This window comes from Rattus norvegicus, chromosome 1 (assembly GCF_021556685.1).
Source record: "Rattus norvegicus strain SHRSP/BbbUtx chromosome 1, alternate assembly SHRSP_T2T, whole genome shotgun sequence".
NCBI classification, from domain to species: Eukaryota; Metazoa; Chordata; class Mammalia; order Rodentia; family Muridae; genus Rattus; species Rattus norvegicus.
The window spans coordinates 57,230,274-57,246,977 of NC_141534.1; the positions used below are offsets into that span (position 1 = coordinate 57,230,274).

The following is a 16,704-nucleotide window of genomic DNA, read 5'->3' on the forward strand; positions in this document are numbered from 1 at the left end:
CCTCGTAGATTTTTCTGCATCTTCTTCACATAGGGAAATTGGCCCTGTGGCATTCCAAGGCCCCAGGAAGCACTGGGTAATAGGGCCCACCTCAGGGCCAAGAAGGTCATGTGTCCTAATGGGGTCCTTACATGCTGGACCACTGTGTGCTGGTCATAGTCTGCCTCTAAGTGGCCTCCATAGGATTGGGCGCTGGGAGTTCCTGTCCCTTCTGTCAAATTTGTTACTCCTTCAGGTGTCACCAGTGACAAGGCAGAGCCCCCTCTTCCGGTATCGCCTCTATGGATGCCCAAAGGCCTCAAAGTGGCTCTGCATCCTCAATCGCCTCATCTGTCAGCCCAGTCTCTGCTCTCTCAGCACAGCTAGCAATGGTGAGACAACCATTGCACAGACCTAGGAGTCTAAAATGACTGAGGCCACGAGCATGGACAGACAGGGCCGTGGACGCAGGAACCCAGCACTGAGCCATGACAACGAACATTCTAAGAGCTCAGTAAGGACACTGTGCTCCTAAGGCCTTCAGTTTTTATAACAGGGCCTCTCCCTTTCTCACTCACAGCCCTCTGAGATCCAGCCTAAACTGGACAGACCCTGGAATTCTCTGAGAGACTGTTGGACTGGGTGTGGTGGGTTCCTCTGTGCAGAGCACTAGGTCCTCAACCCTGGACCCTTAGGTGGCTTCCTCCCAGGAAACCCCTCAGAGCCCCTCCTGACAGGCCCAGCTCTCATTCTTCTACATCAGCAGCTCTCAACCTGTAGGTCGTTCCCCTTTGGGGTTCAAGTCACAGGGGTCACCTAAGACCATCAGAAAACACAGATACTTAGATTAGGATTCATAACAGCAGGAAAATTACAGTTATGAAGTAGCATCAGAAATAGTTTTATGATTAGGGGGTCACCACAATTCAAGGAACGATATTAAAGGGTCGCAGAAATAGGATAGTTGAGAACCACATTATTCACCATCTGAGTCACAGCCTACCTAGGCCAAGTATTCATCTGGGTGAGACAGCACTCTCAGAGATGACCTAGCAGACAGTGGTGGTCGTGTTTAGAGACTGTACTCTGGCAAGGAGGAGGACGCTTGGATTTCTGGGCAATTCTCGAGTTGTAATTGTCCAGTTGAACAACCTTTGTAATAAAAATCTCAGGCAGGTAGAAACTGTCTTTGCTTGCATCAAGTGGCACAAGTTCCTCCGTTCTTTGGAAGTTTCAGGTCCCTTCCTCAGGGTCCCACCTGGGGACCTGCCCTGACAGGAAGACGGGGCAGACGATTCCCATCCTTTGAAAGGGACCTCAGCTGGAGAGTGCTATGTGCACAGGAGGCAAGGACGATGGCAGTCTGGGGAGAGCTGGTTGCCTCTTGTCCCGGCTGGACATTTTTCATTAAGGTACAATGTAATGCCCCATCAAGTCGCTCTCTCCTATGTTTTCACAAAACGAATCAAGAGTTGGGAGCTTTTTATTGTTGATGTTGTTTGGCGAGGAACAGAAAGGATTCTCCTTTGCTCCTCTCAGAACTTAGGATTTTTAAATAAAAATTATTCTTTAAACATGTGTCCATTTTAATAATTCTTGACAGTTAAGACAACTATAAGATTTGGAAGTGTTTGCACATGTGTTGAATGGTGCCTACCACCATGTTTAAAACAGTTTTTCAAAATCTTCCCTATCAGGGTCTGGAGAGATGACTCAGTAACAAAGAGCCATTGCTGCTCTTGCAGAGGACCAAGGTTACCCAGCACGCATGGTGACTTACAGTCATCAGTAACTCTAGCCCCAGGATCCAGTGGCCTTTTCTGGCTTCCGTGGGTACTACATATACACATGTGCACGTGCACGCACACACACACACACACACACACACACACACAAACACTCATACACAAATTTTTTAAAATTATTTACAAATATTTACAGAGTCCTTCGTCAGTTACCAATTCTTCTGCCATCTCTTCCTTTCCTTAGTCCCAATTATTTTGTTTCGCGCCCTGAGACACACCCAGTCCCTCCCAGGCTGTAGCTCTTGGGAGAGTGGACCCAGAGCCTTGACTGAGCAGCACTTGGGAGCTGGCTCTGGACTCTAGAGTAGAGGTGAGCCTGCCCTGAGGGCAGGAGAGCAGGAGAGCTGACCCTGTGCTCTGCCAAGGGCAGCATTGGGTGGCCTATGGAGCAGCCTGGAGAGCTCTCCCTGGGACTGTGGATAAGGGAGAGCCTGTGACTGACCGGTTCATCCATCACAGCCACTTGGGATTGAGTTCCTTGGGTCAGCAGGAGGTTGGAAACACTGACTCCTGTCTTCACAGTCCCTGAGTTAGGTCACAACCTAAGCCAGGCTCCCTCGTGTGGTTAATGGTAAGGACCCGAGACAAGACTGTCTTCCATTGCTAATGAATGACTAGAACTCATGAATTGCACTGGTAATGAATGACTCAACCTCAGTTCCACCCTCCTCACCATCTCATCCCCATATTCCCTATTAGGAAGCTCCAGCAAACCTCATTTCTAATGAAGTGTGTGGCTACACCATTCCTGGTCTTCCTTTTCCCTCCCCACATACCCTCCCTTTCTCCTTTTTTGTTTTTTGTTTTTTTGACATGAGGTCCTTCAATGACATCCCTGGCTGTCCTGAAATTCATTACATAGGTCAGATTGGCCTTAAACTGGAAGAGCTCCTCCTGCCTCTATCTCCAATGTGCTGGGATTAAAAGTGTGCACCACTACCTCCCAGACCCATTTCAGTTTTCTTCATGAAGCAAAAGCAGCTTGTACAAAGCAAGCACAGACACCCACTGAGACTAATCGTACCTAGAAATACATTGTTTCAAGTAACTTTTCCTTTTCCTGTGTATTGTGTGATGCTTGAGAAAACTTCCTTCTCATAAACTTCAACACAAAAGGTTTTTTTTGAAATAGCTTGTAAACTTCAAGTCATAAAAGATGCAATTAATTAGTTAATTTGGACACATAGATTTTCTGAAACATTTTATACAAAAGAAGAAATAGCATGTGTCAAAGTAAAGACGAAAAAAATATCATGAGGGGTCGGGGTGGTTGACTGTTCCCAGATAAAAAAGTAGTCTTCCCAGTATCTATGACCAAAAGTGGCCAAGAGGGAAAAAAGTGCTTCAATTACTCAATAGAAAATTAAACGGGGTAAGAATGCATGGTTTACAGAAACAGCACCAGTCCATAAACATCCAGAAATGCCTGGGTGCACGCACAGTGCTGAGATGCCAATTAAAACACACAGATGGTTTTAATCAGCCGGATGGGTGAAGTCCAGGGCTGTACCACATGATGAGCCCTGTGCACCAGTTTGCACTCTGCTGGAGAACTCTTCGTGGGTACACACCCAGGAAAGCAATCAACACCGCTTACATATTACACATATGTGCCCTCTTTGTCATTCCATGAGCTGGCCAATCTCTTAGAAGCAGCAGCACATGGGAGAGAGGACCCTGAACCTGGATTGTGTGCAGGTGAGCGGGGCCTGAGGACATGAGTATAGAAATGCTGCCCCTGACTCCTGCCAATGGCAACACCAGTTGGCCTGGTCAGAGCATTAGACTGGCCATTTAGCCCCAGGGATTTGCCTGGCTCCATCTTGCCAGTGCCGGGATTGGAAGTGTGCACTACCATGCTTGGATCTTCTCTTCTCTTCTCTTCTCTTCTCTTCTCTTCTCTTCTCTTCTCTTCTCTTCTCTTCTCTTCTCTTCTCTTCTCTTCTCTTTTTTCTCTACCTCCTCCTCCTCCTCCTCCCCCTCCTCCCCCCTCCCCCTCCCCCTCCCCCTCCCCCTCGCCCTCCCCCTCCCCCTCTCCCTCTCCCTCTCAATCTTCATGGTGTATTTTGTAGCCACTGCTGTCCTGGAATACTCTCTGTAGACCAGGCTGGCCTCAGGCACACAGAGATCTGCCCGCATCTGCCCATCGAGTGTTGGGATTAAAGGCAGCTCTAGCCCCACCCAGCTGTTTTGCTTTATTAATATGTGTATTAGAGAGTGAACTCAGGTCTTCAGACTTACAAGGCGAGCACTTTACTGAGTACTCTATTCATTTCCCCAGCTTGCTAAAATGAGAAATTGAAAAGATATTTACTATATCATAAAATAAAAATAACTCCATCGCACGGCAATTACACTGTTAGAAATCGGTGAAAAGAGGGCACTGTTTTACATATGACAGTATGTTCATTGTTTGGCCTACTGAGACAGCTGGGTCCCAGTTTTGCTCCTGTCCACAGACAGCGATGTATTGTTTTAGTTGTCTGTAGAGAGAAAATATGGCCTTGCTTAGGATTGGAGCTGGAAAAGCAAACCCCATGAGGACGTCGAGGGATATGCTGGAATCAGATTTGAGAAGCTGAGTCTGGGCAGTTGACCATTTGTGAAATCATGGTATCCCTTGCACAATGGGGTTTAAAAGCAAAGGATTGGCAGCCATCCAAACATTCCTTAAAGGGGTCTGGCTGAATAGATTATAGCTCATTTGTAGAAGGGGATTCCATGCAATCGTTAAGACAGCAGAGCAGCAGTGTTCTCTCCAAAGGATGTGGCTCTGCTGTGTGGGGATGAAGGGAGCCTCATCCAGTACAAGCAGAGCACCAGCGGGGCCTGCCGCCCTTTATGTTAGCACCGAGTTCCCTGTGGGACTCCCTGGTGTTGGCAGTTTGTACACACACTGTTCCTTATGAGTCCTTTGTTTCTGCTAATTGTTTAATGTGTGGTGTGTGTGTGTGTGTGTGTGTGTGTGTGTGTGTGTGTGTATGTGTGTGTGTGATGTTTGTGTGGGTGTGTGTACTCAAAGAATTACCTAATTAAGTGATATAAATTAAAAACTTGATCTACATTGTAGCTTCTTCTAAAAATGAAGTTCATAAGTACGTGGGAAAGCACCCAGCCCATTGAATGCACTCCACAATGGAGAACTCCTATAGTAACAAAGGCAATCACTAAGTCTAAATAGCAGAACAGCTCTAACTCTGTTCTTTAACTTTCCCTCCTCAAGTTACATATTGGAATGGACCCCTACTTGTCTCTCTTGAGGTGATCCTAGGGTGGTCTGAAAAGCACTGTGCTGTCACAGCCCTAAAGTAGCTGGTAAGCTGCTATTATCAAGTGCTAACCAGTCTGTGTGTACTGTTTGCTATTCATAGTCAGAGCACTGCCTTTTCTTTTGCCCTGGGGTTTTGTCATCAACCTCCATTGGAGAAAGCCCTCTGCAGTCCCAGGACCTTCCCACCCACTTCCATCACTGCTGGGTCTCCTCCCCTCCCCTCCCCTGGGATGTCCAATTCTCACTGAGGATTCGCCTCTCTCTTGAGGTTTTCATACTTGTGAATGTCCCGTGGACACTCTCTTGTCCCAAGAGCACACTAGTGCTCAAGTCCTCATTCTGTGCTTCAGCTGCTCTTAGTGACTGAAGCTCTCAGATAACACAGATGCTTCCCACCACACACAACACCCACATTTACATTTAAGATTCCGTCTGTTGAAGAAAAATGTCACACAGAGAGAAACTGAAGTTTACCTTATTCCACAGTTAAAACAAATGAAGCAGGATTTAGTCTTCGCCAGCACACAGCTTAATATGCCAGGCTACTGTGTCCAGACTCCTGTGGGTCCTGCTCAGCTGTGGGAATTCCACCGCATCCCCACCCCCACCCATCCTACTGATGCACCTTCTGTCTTCGAGTGTGTTCACCCTCTGAAAGCCTGACGTGGGTTAAATTCATAAGGTCTTGGAATCTGACTGGCTGGTCCCTTAGTTTGTCTTGCCTGGTCCTATGTGTCGTTTGCTGAGATTTCTGGACTGTGCTAGCTGCATGCCTTGCTCTCTGCTGCTTGACTGTTACCTTTTTAAAGTAGAATACAGAGATGGAAGACAGAAAGACACAGGAGTCCGACCTTCACCAGATGGGACTGTGTTTATTAGTGCACACAGAAAGGGGCAGCCTCTCTCCTGAGGAAGACTGAGGGGCCTGCCAGGGGGGAAACACTGACTATGAATCCTTATGTGAGTCAGGTATGGGGCTTGGTACTAAGGAAATGCTGAAGCCATAACCCATGTCTCTCCTTCCTGAAACTGTTTGCCCACGGGTGACAGAAAGCCTCTACAGAGCTTCTTTTCTGTGCTGACCCATGAGGTTGAAAAAGTTGTCTGTAGTCCAGGAATCCGGCTGCTCTATTGTTGACTGTGGTTGCAATGTGACCAGATGAGCCTGCTCCTGCATCTGTGATTGTCCTGTAATAAGGAACGGTTACCTAGAACTGTGAGCAGGAATAAACCCACCGCACTCTGCTAAGGAGCTTCTGTCAGAGTGTTTTGTCACAGAAAAGAAACAGAGACATGAAAGGAAGATGGAGGCACATCGACGAGGGGGAGATCTGACCCAACGCAAACCCAGGAACTACTCCAACATCTGATTCCTTTCTTTTTCTTTCTCTCTTTTTCCTTTTTTCTTTTCTTTTCTTTTTTTTAGAGTTAAAGACAAATCTTTATTTTTTTTTTCTTTTCTTTTCTTTTTTTTTTTTTTTTTTTCGGAGCTGGGGACCGAACCCAGGGCCTTGCGCTTGCTAGGCAAGTGCTCTACCACTGAGCTAAATCCCCAACCCCACAAATCTTTATTTTTAAACTCTCATCTACCAAATTAGTATTTCCTACCAACTCGGGGAGCAGAGACCTTCACAGGCTTCACGGTCTATTGTTTAGTGGTTGTCTTTGTGGGGGCCTTGGCAGCAGCCATTGCTGTCTTCTTTGATGCCTGCTTAGCCTTTTTTGCTTCCTTGGCAGCTCTGATAGCCTGTTCTCGCTGAGCTTTCCTAACTTCTGGTTTCTGATTCCTCTTGGCCATTATATCAGCCAGAGAAGCGCCCGTGATGGCCTGCTGGAATTTGACTGCAAACGGGTTCCTTTCTTTTGAATTTCTTCCAACTGTCCTTCCTTGTGTTTTCTTCTGGACAGGACAGTCCAGTTAATTTGCCGAGGGTTCCTTTGGAAAGGAATGCAGACTCACATTTGGCATTAAGAAACTGGAAATCCGGGGCTGGGGATTTAGCTCAGTGGTAGAGCGCTTACCTAGGAAGCGCAAGGCACTGGGTTCGGTCCCCAGCTCCGAAAAAAAAGAACAAAAAAAAAAAAAAAAAAAAAAAGAAACTGGAAATCCTTCCCATCAGTCCTGGCATAGCGCCGCCCGTGTCCAGAGTAGATCTTCTACCTGCTAAAACTGCACAGCTCGACCTTCATGGTGACAGATGTCCCTGATTCCTTTCAAACACACCCTTTCTGTGTGCTTTTTCTGATAATGATTTTTAAAAAATGCATTCCTTTCTTTGGTGTGATTTTAAGTTTAAAATAAACACTGCTGCAAAAAGCCACATAAAAGTTAGATATTTCTAGCGGAAAATTATCTTGATTTTGAAAGATGTGTATGATTTACTTCCAAGATGAAACCAGCATGAAACTTGATCCCACTGATTCCACAGCTTGCTATCACTGGAGAGCCAATCTCCACAGCAGGTTCGCTGTTCTGGGATGACTTTAGCCTCTCCAGGAGGTGGGAAGCAGGCAAGAGGCTCCCTTAAGTGCAGCAGAGGGTCAGGGGGTGGGATGTGCTGGTTGTGGTATACACTGGGTAAGACAGACTGGAAAAAGGGGCCTTGCCAGCCAAACCAAGTCTAACAAGAGGTTCTTCTCTCTGCACTCTAAAGTAGACTTTGGGGACACTCCAGTAAGAATTACTCGTCCTGAGACAAAGTTCTTCAAACGCTAAGGAAATTTTTGCCAAGGCTCCATCTAAACACAGTTAGACACATACGTAAGTTGTTGACGCTGAAGGCTGGTCAACTCATAAAGGAATTCTCTTTTAACTGATTAAGAGCCAACTTAGAGGACACATTCTACTTTGCAGACTAAATTATTGCCTGGTTCTAGAGTTGTAAAGAATGCCCATTAAGATCTTTAATTAAACAAATCAGCATTTAAGAAACTCCTAGATTCTGAAACTTGGTTCTGAACATGCTATGTTAGCAAGCTATGAAGCAGACATGGTCTGGAGACCTGCAGACACTGCCTGCAGACTTCCCTTTGCAGAGGATACACTTTTGGCAAAGCATTTGCAAACACCACTAGCCAGAGGACACTGGCCATAAGTCCCTGTTCTTTTTTTTTTTCTTTTTTTTTTTCTTTTTTTTTTTCTTTTTTTTTTTTCGGAGCTGGGGACCGAACCCACGGCCTTGCGCTTGCTAGGCAAGTGCTCTACCACTGAGCTAAATCCCCAACCCCATGAGTCCCTGTTCTTGTAGGCAGCAGCAGTTCTCATAGATTCAGAAGAACCTGGCCAAGTCCCTCTCTTCAGTAGATCCTTAGGGAGGCAGGAAGTCTCAGGAGATTCTCCATGCTGATAATTCCAGTATTTGCTTCCTCTAGGAGTTCACAGGGAAGGCATTCTGAGGAGAATAGCTGTAAGAATATGATGTTCGAGGTTGGCTTCACACAGGTCACAGTATCTGCAGCAATAACCCTGACTGAGATGTTGTCCATGAGTCCAGAGCTAACAGACAACCCCAGTGTAGGTATAGAGTTGGGGGAGGGGATGGGGTGTGTGTGTGTGTGTGTGTGTGTGTGTGTGTGTGTGTGTGTGTGTGTGTGTCTGTGTCTGTGTCTGTGTCTCTGTGTCTGTGTGTGTGTGTGTGTGTGTGTGTGTGTGTGTGTGTGTGTCTCACCTGGGAAGTGAATTAACATCAAAAGGGATATCGATGGTGGTCACATTCTTCTCCAACCTCTCTCCCTCCCTTCAGCCTTCGAACCAGAGAGTCTGAGGCAGAACCACTGAGAAACTCAGCCTACCTTCAGAAGACCAAGAAGAGATGTCTTCTCCTGCCTTATGGACTTGCATTTCTCTGTCTGGAGACTATCATGCAGTTGCTTCTCTATGTATCCATGGCATTAATAAACTTCTTAGTCCCCAGTAATCTTTCAGTGCCCTTTTGAACACCCTACCACCATCACCACCACCACCATCTAAAACTCAACAATAACTGGCCATTTTTTCAGTTGATGTTTACTGGGAGATAAGTGTTAGCATTTTGTCTAAGCTCTGCCCCGTGTCAAGTGTGCCTGACTCACTGTAAAAGGGGCTGCCTGCCCGTCTACTCTCTCATGTTCTTGCTTTCCTGCTCCAGCTCTGTTCTCTCACCCCTTCCCCACCTCTCCCCATTCCTCTCCCCCTCTCTCTCCATGTGCTCTTGGCCAGCCACTACTACTTCTCTACTCTCTCTCTCTCTCTCTCTCTCTCTCTCTCTCTCTCTCTCTCTCTGTCTGTCTCTCTCTGCCTTTCTCTGTCTCTGCTACCCTCACACTCCCCTCCTCATGGCCTGAATAAACTATATTCTATACTATATAATCATATGGCTGGTTCCTCAGGGAGAAATGATGCCTTGGTACCGGCCCTCTGAGGCACACCCTTCCCCACACCTGACTGCACATCCACCAATACCTATTCCTTTTGTCCCTTATCTTTTTATAAGCACAATAATAAATAACTTCAGATAATAGCTAACAGGATTTTGATGAACAAGCCAGGAAAGAGCTAGTACCAGCCATGGGGATGATGTGGTGTTAGCAGGGCTGGTTTCCCAAGCAGTGGCCAGTTAGGCTAATGTGACAGAACTAGTGGAGAGACACACCAGGCACTGGAAGTGCAAACTTTCCCACACTGTCAGAATGACTCTAACCATGGCCTTGACTCTATATCCGAAGCACAGCTTCTGAAACTGTAGTCTGTAAAGCCAGTTCTCCTTGAAGGCTTTCCTGAGCAGGCACTGCCAGGCCGGCTGGATGCTCAGCAGTGCCAACTGATTTGCCAATGTGAAAAGGTTTTGCTCAGAAGCAGCCCCCTCCTGTCAGTCCTGAGAGATTTAAGGAATGCCCTAGAGACCTCCCTCCAGTAGAATTTCAATGTGCAGGAACATAGGGGCCTCATCTGTGTTCTGCCCCTAAGAAGACTCAGTGAATGATATAATGATAAACAGCATGTGCTTGTGAATGAATACACAGGTCATGTTGACAGGCTCCACCCACGGCAACTGGGCAGTGTCCATCACACTCAAAGGAATTCCTCCAAACACCCCTTCTGCCCAGAGGAAGTTCTGTAAACTCACTCAAAGTATGTGATTCAGATATGGAGGACAGCGCTTGGTACAAAACATCCATCTCCAAAGAAGTTTCAATGGTTGAGGTTGTCAGCTCACTATGTAAGTGGAGAAAGGAAGCTGTAGGAGTGTGGATCCATCCGTCTCTCTTTGTTCCCTAGTTGTGATTTCAGTGTAACCGAGTTTTCCAAACTTCCTTACCATGGAGGACAAACCTAGAACTGAAGCTGAAAGAAACCCTTTGTTCCCTGAGTTGCTTTTGCCAAGTGCTTTTTTATCACAACAGGAAAAGAAAACAGGACAACTTCTCTCTCTGATGTACTCCTCCACAAAGGTTACAATCCAGTCAAACCTCTGGAGATAGAGAGTAGCCAACTGGGATAGGATGTCAGGCTCCCCAACAGCAGCAGGCATCTGATATGGGCCAGGAGCAGAATCATTGGCTGTGGGACCTTGAAAGGGACTCCGGTTCCCTGTTGGTAGCCTAACTGGCCACTGCTTGGGAAACCAGCCCTGCTAACACCACATCATCCTCATGGCTGTTACTAGCCTGAGGCCCTGGTCACCCTGAAGAAATGATAAGCGTTTGCCTGACTCCCATGAAACCAGGCAGGTTACTAGCAACAGCCCACCATAGATCTGTGGCCACCAGTCACTTAAGGGCAATGCCCCATTCCCCTCCATAGGTAGAGGCCATGACCACAGGTCATGGAGCCTCAAGAGAGATCTCCATTATAATGAGGTACCTAAAGGCCTGGAGGCTTATGCAAAAACCTTTTCTTCCCAGACATTCCTCCACGCAAAACGTATTTAATCTCCGGCCCTCTGAGAAGTGGGACATGGCTTTACTCCTCTACTTTACACCATTACAATCAACTCCTTAAAACCACAGACTGTTTCTCTTCACCAGGACCCACCACGGGGAGCCGTAGAGAAGCCCTTCACCTACAGAGCCACCATCTAATCTCTCTACAGAGCCACCATCTAATCTCTCTACAGAGCCACCATCTAATCTCCCCTAGAAGGCCTCCCTGAGCTGCCAGCCACCTCCACAACCAAGCCTGTAGGCTACCTCAGTCAAGCCAAGAACTCTCCCCTGGGGACCAGCCGGAGCTCCTCCCTTTCTACCCTGGTCGCAGGCTAGATCCAGCCCCATGACCCCCACTTTGTTCTCAGCTCTTCTGCAGCATCTCAGTGGCGCCTGGATGCACAAGATCCTGAGACCACACAGCCTGGGCCCCCTTGCAGGCCCAGGGACCCCGAGTCAGCTCTGACTGTGTCCTGTGGCATAGACTGCTCTTCCCCAACACAGATCAGTGTCTTGTGGCTTCCCCGAAGCTGGCACCTGCCCTGTAGCAGCACTGGGTAAGTGTATCAACGTCTCCTGTCCTGCTTCCCTGAGCGGCATGAGGATCCCACAATAACCCTACATTGGGCGTCAGTTATAAACCTACAGAGGTTCGGTGGACGTGGTAGTTCTGATGTCTCCTAACTCACAATCACTGTGTGCAGTGTTGCACCCCTTTAATGCCAACATTTGGCAGGCAGAGGCAGGTGAAGCTCTGTGTATCTGAGGACAGCATAGACTACATAGTGAGACGTGGTCTCAAAAATAAATAAGTAAATAAATATTAACTCACACTTGCATGCTTTATTAATTGTTACCATTATGTTGCTTGAGACTTATTTTTTTAAATGCAGAGAACTGTGTTTTGACTTTCCCTTTCTCTTCTTATTGCTGTTCAACTTAATGGAAGATTTCCAATAAAAGATCAACTTGACTTCACATTGCTTTCATTTTCTTTTCACCATTTCTCTGTTCTCTATTTTGTTCTGATTCAACTTCTTTCTCTACTCATTAGGTATCAAGTAACTCTGGTAACAGTAATTGACCCTGTATTGGAACAAGGTAGAGAATGGATGGGTGGATAGACAGTGTGAAGAAGGGAGGGACTGAGTAATAAATGCTTGGATAGAGGATGAATGGATCAGGGGATTGATGGATGGACTGGTGGGTGAGTGGGTGGATGAATGAATGGTGGATAATGATGCATTGATGGATGGATGGTAGATGCATGGACGTATGATGGACAGATGGATGATGGATGGATTGATGATGAATGGATGGATGGTGGGTGGAGAGGTGGATAGATGAATGGTCAGGGAGTGTAATGGTTAATACTGTTTGCTAACTGCATGGGATATAGGATCACCTAGGAAAGAACATTCTGCAAATATCTGTAAGGAGTTTCTAAACTGAGTTAACAGATATAGGAAGACCATGTAATAGTGTCCTGAGATCCCTTGGATGAATTAAAAGGGAGAAAGCTAGCTGACTGCTCACATTCATTAACTCTGATTCCTGAATGTGGACACAACGTGAGCAGCTCCCTAACCTGGATGATGGAAGACGGATGGGTGGATGCTTCCCTTTCTGTGATGGACTGTAGTCCAAAACTGTGAGCCAAAACAAATCTATCCTTAAGTGGCTTTTGTTAGAACACAGAGGAAAGTAAACTAACAGACACAGGCTCAGAAATAAATGCAGTTTCCTATTTTATGCTTCTTAGTGTGTGTGGTCAGGTTGCTGATAGTGCCAGCATGCCACAGTAGCATGTCTTTCTGAGGGACTTGGGTTTACTACCATTGACAGGGTTCAGCAAAGACCCCAGCAGGCTCATTGTAACCAAGAATCTGAGCAAGGAAGATCTTTAGCCTTCCAGGCCTCTAGCTCCTGAGGCCTAAAGTCTGCTCAGCAATTTCTTTGATGAAGGAAAGAATATCTTCTAAGAAAAACCCTGACTTTTCCAGTCTGGGCATTTATTTGACTTGTGGCAGTGCAGGTTGTTTTCAAGCTGTACACGTATATTTCAAGACAGTGAATCCCATGAGATTCCTCTCTGACAGAGGAAAGAGCTTTATCAGAACTGAAACAGAAGCTGTGCACAGGACTCCCCTGCCTGCTTAGTCTTGCTTCAGGGTGCAGGACCGTCAGGAAAACACAGGCCAGCTGGGGCAGCTCCACTGGGGTGGCCATCATCCCGTGCACTGTCTGCTGGCTTGTCTCAGGCCAGGCCTTGGGTGTTCTACCTGCCTGGGACTGCTGCAGGGCACAGTGATGCCCACGGCTTCAAACCCAGAGGAAAGGAGCTCGAATGAGTGGCCTCCTGCAGAACACAGATGCTGCCTCTGCCCTGGAGAACAGGCTCCCTTGTGAGCCTTCTGTCTGGCTTGTGCTGAGCTCTGGGAGGGGAAACTGTCAGGAGACTTTTTTTTCCATGAGGCCTCAAACAACTGATTCACCTTTTTCTGATGTTTTTGTTACTAAAAGATCAAAGTCTCCATTTCAGCCACAGCCCTTCCTGGGCTGGGTAAAATCCTGTGAGGAGAACATTCCTCTGAGAAACAGTGAGTCGCCTGTGGGAAAGGCAGTTTCTTGGGCCAGGTGACAAAGGACCACTCCCTGGGCCCTCTTGAAGCCCACAAGTTGATTACATTTGCTCTGGTTCCTCAGTGATGCATCAGTTGCCAGCTGTGTCTCCTGCAGTCTAGGAACTGGAGCTCCCTGTGTTTGAAGTTAAGGAGTCTGAGGCCCTTTGAGCACTTTCTCCATCTTGGTCTCCAGATGTCAGAAAAGAAAACCCTGGCCAGCATGGTTTCTCTGCAAGTTAATGAAGTCATTGATGTCTCCAACAGAGAGAGCAGCAGTGTTTCCCTCTAGGAATGCTGCAGTGGCTGGCATTCACCCAACTTTGCATTGTGATCAAAACCACAGCTAGAACTAACAATGAAGAAAACCCACGAGCATCTAGCATAGAGCAAGCCCCAAGCCCAGTAAAGAATAACAGTCATTGTTCAGGAACATTTAGGGACTGTGTGCATATCTTATAAAACCAGGCACTCCAAACAGACATCAGCATGTGGACCACAGAACTAAGTGAGACACAAAAATGGAATTCCATTAAGTGGGATGTCCATAACAGTGGTTCAACCCTCTTGAACCCTGCAGGTGAGTGTTGAAAGTACCTTGGTCCATTATGGCATGGAAATATATACCACCAGAGAAAGCCAAGCCAACTCTTTCTCCTTATCTGCTCCCACATAGAAAAGAGCCAGTTTGAACATGTTTCTTAAAACCATCACCTGTGTGTGGAGATAGACAAGTCATTAGCAGGAGCCTGCTAGGCCTCAGCTCTTCTTGACCTGCTGAGGAAGTGAGTGCTCCATATCCTGACTCACATGCTCCCCAGCAGCTCAACACCTTCCCTCACACTGAAGACTTCAATTTGGCTATTCAAAGGTCCTTGAAGATTGAGAAGTCAGTCTCCAATGGAGGCTATAGCATTCTCCACAGCAGACTTTCATGTCAGTATTACTACTGCGTATGAAGAATTGTTTCCATCTTCCAAATGAGGAAGCAGTGATGATCAAAAGGTAGAGAAATCGAGTCATCCCCAAAGCCTGCTTAGATCGGGCTCTACATACACACAAATGTGTGCATGAACACACATGCACGCACGCACACACACACACACGCACGCACACACACACACACACACATACACACACACACAGACACACACACAGACACACACACACACACACATGCACACACACACACACACACACGAACGCACGATCACCAACTACCCAGGGCATTTCTGCAGTCACCTGACCAGTGAGAGGAGACAGTTTTACACATACCCCACCCCATCAGCCACACACCACCTTCACCTGGACCCTGGCCCCACTTTTTGTACTAGTTACCACTCAAGGTGCTAAGCTGACAGACACCGAGGGCTCGTTAGGGTCTTTCTGACACTGAGGAAATCATTTAAGTGCTCACTTCAGTTGACCACAATGTCAGTTGTTGATTCTCTAATATTTTGCATACTGTATCAGTTTTTTATTCCTGCTATAAGAATGTCGTGTGAGACCCAGTTGCTGCTCAGACCACAATATCTGCAGCTGCCACCACTGCCTTTTTGAAGATACTGACAAGCATCCCACTGAGTTTCTGGGGCCCTAAGCTGACAGAGTTCCCAGTATCAGGATCTCTCACCTGGGACATCAGGTTACATCACAGGGCGTATTAGAAGTCAGACATTCTATTCCCACCATTTTCCCTGCCTCCTGCCTAGGAATTAGAACGTATGGCAGCAGGCTTGTACTGTGAGACATCCCCCATCTCCAGAAATCAGAAAAAGATACCCCCACTTCTGCAGTGAGGCCCTAGTTTCCTCTCTTCCAAGACACCACCACACAGTCTGTCTCTGCTGCTGGGTCCTGAATGATCCTTGAAGCCACAGTGATGCATTTGCCTCTCTGTCCACAGCTTTAATAACTTCTATGAAAAGTTCTTCACTGCCCAGAGATCCATTTCAGTGTCCCTCCCGACGACTCCCCGTTCAAAACCTTTCACCTATTCCTTTAAAATCTCCACAAATGTAGAGGTTTAAAAACAATGTAAGTTTACACTTTATAGACCTGGAAGAATGAATTCTGAAATCAAGTCATCAGTGGCTGTATTCCTAGATCTCTCTCCCCCTTCTCCTTCCCCTCCCCCGCCTCACTCCCCCCTCTCCCTTTTTTCCCTCTCTCTCTCTCTCTCTCCTCTTCCTTCCTTTTTTCCCACCATTTTTCTGTAATGTCCATACTAAATGCGATATTTAATTTTGATGGTCCTTTTGACAGGATGTAGACTCACTTAGGACGCACACTTCTGGCCAACTTCTATGGATGTATCCAAAGAGGCTTAACTGATGAGAGATGACTCCCCCTTCCAATGAATGCAGCAGCATTCTATGAGTTAGGTTCCCACCCTGAAGGAGAAAAGGAGAGGGAAAGAGAAGAACACCAGCACTCCATAGCCACTGTTTTGTGACTGCGGTCACCATCTGCCCAACCACTTATGCTCCCATCACAGTGCCTTCTCTTCTAGACTGTGTTTACTCAAACCATGAGCCAAAGCAAGCCCCCTCCCTTCCACCAGCTCCCTTAGGCCATATTTTGTAGTGAGAAAATAACTATACTCCAAGCAGTGATGTATGGCTCAGCCACAACCCAGTCCCAGTCATTCACTTCTATCTGACCACCCCCCTTTTTTAATCTTTTTAAAAATTTCTTTCTTATTTACATTTCAATTGTTATTCCCTTTCCTGGTTTCCAGGTCAACATCCCCCTAACCCCTCCCGCTCCCATTCTATATGGGTGTTCCCCTCTCCATCATCCCCCCATTACCACCCTCCCCAACAATCCCATTGACTGGGGGTTCAGTATTGGCAGGACCAAGGGCTTCCCCTTCCACTGGTGTCCTTTCTAGGCTACTCATTGCTACCTATGCAGTTGAAGCCCAGGGTCAGTCCATGTGTAGTCTTTGGGTAGTGGCTTAGTCCGTGGAAGCTCTGGTTGGTTGGCATTGTTGTTCACATGGGGTTCAAACCCCTTCAAGTTCTTTCAGTCTTTTCTTTGAATCCTACAATGGGGATCCCGTTTTCAGTTCAGTGGCTTGCTGCTGGCATTCGCCTATGTATTTGCCATATTCTGGCTGTGT

General features: G+C 46.9%; 1 pseudogene; it reads right to left on the minus strand.

Moving 5' to 3' along the window:
• Positions 1-6,649: 6,649 nt before the first annotated feature.
• On the minus strand, positions 6,650-7,251 carry LOC148007012 (large ribosomal subunit protein eL24 pseudogene; annotated as a pseudogene).
• Positions 7,252-16,704: the final 9,453 nt, after the last annotated feature.